The following is a 5,566-nucleotide window of genomic DNA, read 5'->3' as shown; positions in this document are numbered from 1 at the left end:
GCAGGACAGATCCCATTTCTAAGAAAAGTTTACTTGACATGCTTGTGGTCAGCAAAACACTAGCATAAAGAGTCTCGGGTTTTTGAAGGAAATGTTGAATGTAACCAAATCACTTGGCTGGTTTCTAAAGGGACGGAACATAACCTCAGAAAACACGGTCAAAGGTACAAACTCTGTTCCTTTCACCTGCTCCCAATACTAACAAACAGGAGAGAAAACAAGGGAAGGGAAGGGAAAAGAAGTAAAATCGGAACAAAAGATGATCAGGCAGGGGTTTAACTTGACATCAGCAGCTTTACCTTTCCAGAAAGTTCTTCATTACAATTTAAATAATTGCCCCATAAATCCTGAGAGGACAAGTTATGATAGCAAGGAAATCGAATGGACAACTGGATATATTCTTTATTCTGGGTGAAACACAGCTTCCTTCAGAAAATCCAGGAAAAAAGTCAGCAGTACAGTTTTTCCTTCGCCTTTTTTGCTCAATCACAGTAAAATTCATCTCTTTAGAATTATCGCGCCTTCTCAAATGGGACTACTCTGCCTCTAGATCATTTTTAATACATTTTGGATGCATTTGGTTTTGAAACTATTTTTATATAAAATGAGTATTTTAAAATATGTGGAAGTTCACACCTTTTTGGTCTTGGTTTTCTTTTCATACATTCAAATGATTTTTATTGGATAGAACTGTTTTCTTTTTATCTTTATTCTATATGAGTATTCTTATGTCTTCAGCAACAATAGACTTTTGGTCCACCTAATTAATGTATGGGCTGAAGTAATACTCAACCAAAATACCTGAGAATTTTTCAAAACTGTGAGACTGTATGTAAAACACAGTGGTGATCGTGCCAGACTGATCTGCTTTCTGCAGGACCTGGTACCATCTTACTATGAAATCTCATGACTATTACTGACTTGAAAGATATTTGAAAATGATGTTATCAAACTAGATGATTTACAGAAAGCCAAGCATTCCCAATTTCTATTCTGAAGCAGCCAGCAGCTATGCACAGAGCCTCCTATAGCTCATGTTGTCCTTTGGATACAGGGTAAAAATATACTCGAAGACTTGCTTCACTATGTTCACGAATGGCAAACATCTGGACATTTGACAGCACGATCAGGACCATGGCAAGGCAAAAATCTTATGTCACCAAAAGATTCAGTCCTCGTTCTAATAAGGTTCCCTTTCTAAATGTTAGCAAAAGGCATGTCTTCATCTGCCTTCCTGGAGAAGTTATCATTTCCTTACATGGCCCAGCAACGGGATCTGGAAATATGCGAGGACTCGTTTTAGTTGGTTTAGTTTACTAGGGGTCACCATGGCATTTAGCCAGTGGGGTCACGGATATGAAATAGTCTGCAGTGTGCAGCATGGGCAGTCTTGTGCAACAACGGAGACTCCTGCCCCGACAGCCAATAGTGCAGCCTTGGAAGAGTAAAAATCCTACGTGTACCCACTGCCCTCTACCCCGCTCCACCTGGTTTAGAAGTAAAAGGCAGAGAATAGGAAGAGTGAGAAAAACAAAGCGTACTGGAGAGGAAACGAAAAGAAGGAAATAAATGTATGCCTACCTTTTCATATTTTTCAAAGACCTCTAAAAAACTCAAAGTTAAGCTTAGGACAAGGCTAGATTCATAAAAACTTGATGAATATTCAAAAAAGGATGTGAAATTATCGTTCCTACTTGGTGCAAGGGTGGGGAGGATGCTCTTGCCAAAATTTTAACTAAGCATACACTTTCAGGTTCTAGCCATACAGCATAGAGATGAGTAAGCTAGTGTACGCTAGACTGGATTTTTTAAAGATGAATTATCTAGCTTGGCTGCTTACAGTCCCCACTCTCTAGATAACTCACCACGTGGTTTTAAGCAGTGTTAACAGTAGCAAAAGAAAGCCTGGGGCCAAGGTAGAAATACGGCTTCTGGTCAGATGCGTTCTCACTGCTAGTCACTACCTTGTTCACGCTACGTTAGCGCTGAGGATAGTTCCACCAAATGGAGGGATGTGTGTGTGTGTGAGAGAGAGAGAGAGAGAGAGAGACTTTAGTAGAAAACACTAACCCAAAAAGCTTCTAAATTCTGTTTTAATGTTGCTGGCATGAACAGCCATGACCTCATGGACTACTTATTAAGGGGACATTTATTTGCCTCCTAATCAACTTCTTAACAAGAAAATTTAACAGGCCAAAAAAAAAAAAATTTATAAATACTTGCATGTGTTTCGTATTTATTTACTTACTTTTAACTTTATTTTTTGGCCTGTTTTCTTATTGAGAAGTTGGTGTGTGTGTGTGTGTGTGTATTCACACATAGAGACACATTACAGAGATAATTTCATCTGTATCAACAAGCTCAAGACTCAGAACTGATGTCCAGCTCCTGGTGTAGCACAGAAGGAGGTATCGAGCTCCCAAGGAGGCAGAACCAAAAAATGTAAGTCCACCTCTCAGCACAAGGTCTGTCACAGTTACGTCTCATTAAACTTGTATTTTAAAGAGCAGAAATATGCTATATTTTGAGATTAGTAAATCACTTCCACGCACTGTATATTACTATCTAATAAACTAGAAAAGTCCTTAATATCTTTCCTCATATTCCTATTAAAAAAAGAATCTCTCACAAAAGCCTACAAATCTACTAAGCCCCCTGGAAAAAGAACATGGAAAGAAAAGGCCTTTTCCTTGAACCACAGCCCCCAAGAGGTTAACACTGGCCCAAACTCCAATTCATCAGAAGTCCCTGCTATCAATAAACAAATGCAGGGACCAGCTCCTTTTATCCCCCAGGGCTCAGGCCCCCAAACAACAGCACCATTTTTCAGTCAACACTCAAATTAGAATGGAAAGGCAAAGAGGATTTTTTTAATGCCCCTGCTCTCTAAAACCCAGAAACCTTCTCAAAATATGAATGTGGTCTCTTTGCTCTGGGGCTGTAGGTCAGATCCTGGGCAACACCCTGAACCAGTATTCTTCTGAGAGGGAAAGAAAAAGAGAGAAAAGGTATACATAGCACCCAAAGGGGACACTGAGAGTGGCTTATCAGATATTTCTATTGCGGGGCTGAAAAAAGGGGGAGGGAAGACGCTTGCCCCCCAAATCCACAAGGGTAAACTGTGGCTCCCACGGAGGGAATTCAAGGACTCCTCATAGGACATTGTTCTCAGGCTGCTTCAGGGAAAGTGGCCTAGGACAGTGATTGATTACCTGTCACACCAACCTTGTTCAAATGTGATTAAGCCTGGGTATGCGTGGAGGGGAAGGATCAGAAACCAAAGACACTGAACTCATTCATTCATTCATTCTTTCCTGCCGGAGTCATGGAGCACCTACCATGCATTAGGCCCCATGCTAGGAGCATGAAGGCCACCCAAAAATCATCCCTGCCTCTGAGCACTGATGGTCCAATAGGGAGGTGAGATCCATACAGAAGTCTATGGTGGGAAGTAGAATTTAAAGGTCATAAAGTAGTTTTGGAGTCCCTGGGTGGTACAGTCAATGTGCTTGGCTGCAAACCAAAAGGTTGGAGATTCAAGTCTACCCAGAGGTGCTTTGGAAAAGAGGCCTTGTGACCCATTTCCGAAAAATCAGCTACTGAAAATCATATGGGGCACAGTCCTATTCTGACGCCACGAGTCAGAGTCAACTCAATAAGGCAGCAACTTTTTTTTTTTTTTAAATAGTTTTAGCAAAGAGCTATGAGAGGGCATGAGAAAGCAAGGCTGTTTCATTAACTACATCAAATACCATATAATCTCCTTTCCCAACTAAGTATTTCTCATAATAAGATGCCAAACCAAGACACACAACACCAAAAACCTTGACTAACTTACATAGCAATATTTTAATTGTATTAAAATTTGGGTTGTGCTTGTTCTGTTTGTTTTTTAAATTTAAGGTTTTATTTTGCTTTTAACCTTGGTTTGTGAGACTACATTAACTGTGGTAAACCTAACATTGTGACCAGGGGGGCAGATTTTATGTTGGAAGATCACTAGCTGTGTGACCTTGGGCAAGTTACTTAACATCTCTGAACATTATTTTTCTTGCTATAAAAAGAGACTAAGGACAAAACCAGTATCTGCCTCATGTGGATATTAAGAGGATTAAATGTGGTGATATTTGAGAAAGGACTTCATAAACTGTAAAGTGCTGTGAAATGTTGGTTACTATTTTGATTACATATGAAGCCATATGAAATAAAAAGGATTATAACAGAATACTATGAAAAACTGTACTCCAACAAATTTGAGAACCTAGAGGACATGGACAAATTTCTACCTACACTACCTACCTAAACTAACACAAACTGAGGTAGAAAATCTGAACAGACCCATAATAAGAGAAGAGATTAAAGAGATAATAAAACAACTCCCAACAACAACAACGAAAAAAGCCCTGGTCAGAGGAGAGCTCATCCCACTACTACTCAAACTATTTCAGCGCACAGAAAAGGAGGGAATACTCCAAAATTCATTCCATGAAGCCACTATAACCCTGATACCAAAGCCAGGCAAAAACATCACAAAAAAAGAAAATTATAGACCAATATCTCTCATGAATATAGATGCAAAAATTCTCAACAAAATTCTAGCCAACAGAATTCAGCATCACATCGAAAAAATAATACACCACAACCAAGTGGAATTCATAGTAGGTATGGAAGGATGGTTCAACATTAGAAAATCAATCAACATAAACAGAACAGAAGAATCACATGATCATCTCAATGGATGCAAAAAAGGCATTAGATAAAGTCCTAAAAGCTCTCAGTCAAACAGGAATAGAAGGGAAATTCCTCATCATAATAAGGGGCATCTATACAAAAGCAACAATCAACATTATTCTCAACAGAAACAGGGAAAGCATTCCTCCTGAGAATGGGAAAAGGACGATGGCCTTTATCACCGCTCCTATTTAACATTGTGCTGGAAGTCCTAGCTAGAGCAATAAGGTAATAAAAAGAAATAAAGGGCGTTTGAATTGGTAAAGAATAAGTAAAACTGTCCCTGTTTCCAGATGACGTGATACTATACATAGAGAACCACAAAGACTCCACAATAAAACTACTGGAACTAATAGAAAGATTTAGCAGAGTAGCAGGATACAAGATCTACAAACAAAAATCAATTGGATTCCTATACACCAACAAAGAGAACTTTGAAAAGGAAATCAGGAAAACAATACCATTTATAACAGCTCCTAAAAAGATAAAATACTTAAGACTAAATCTAACTAGGCACATAAAAGACCTATACAAAGAAAACTACAAAACACTATTGCAAGAAGCCGAAAGAGACCTACATACATAAATGGAAAAATATACCATGCTCATGGATAGAAAGGCCTGACACTGTGAAAACATCAACCCTTCTCAAAGAGATCTACAGATATAATGCAATCCAAATACCAACAGTATTCTTTAACAAGATATAAAAACTAATCACCAACTTTATATAGCAAGGAAAGAGGCACCAGGTAATCAAAGCATTGAAGAAAAAGAACAAAGTAGGAGGCCTCACGCTACCTGATCTCAGAACCTACTATACAGCCATGGCAGT

This window comes from Loxodonta africana, chromosome 8 (genome assembly GCF_030014295.1).
Source record: "Loxodonta africana isolate mLoxAfr1 chromosome 8, mLoxAfr1.hap2, whole genome shotgun sequence".
In the NCBI taxonomy this organism is placed as follows: domain Eukaryota; kingdom Metazoa; phylum Chordata; class Mammalia; order Proboscidea; family Elephantidae; genus Loxodonta; species Loxodonta africana.
The sequence above is the reverse complement of the archived record's forward strand: the minus strand, read 5'-3'. Positions refer to the sequence as shown.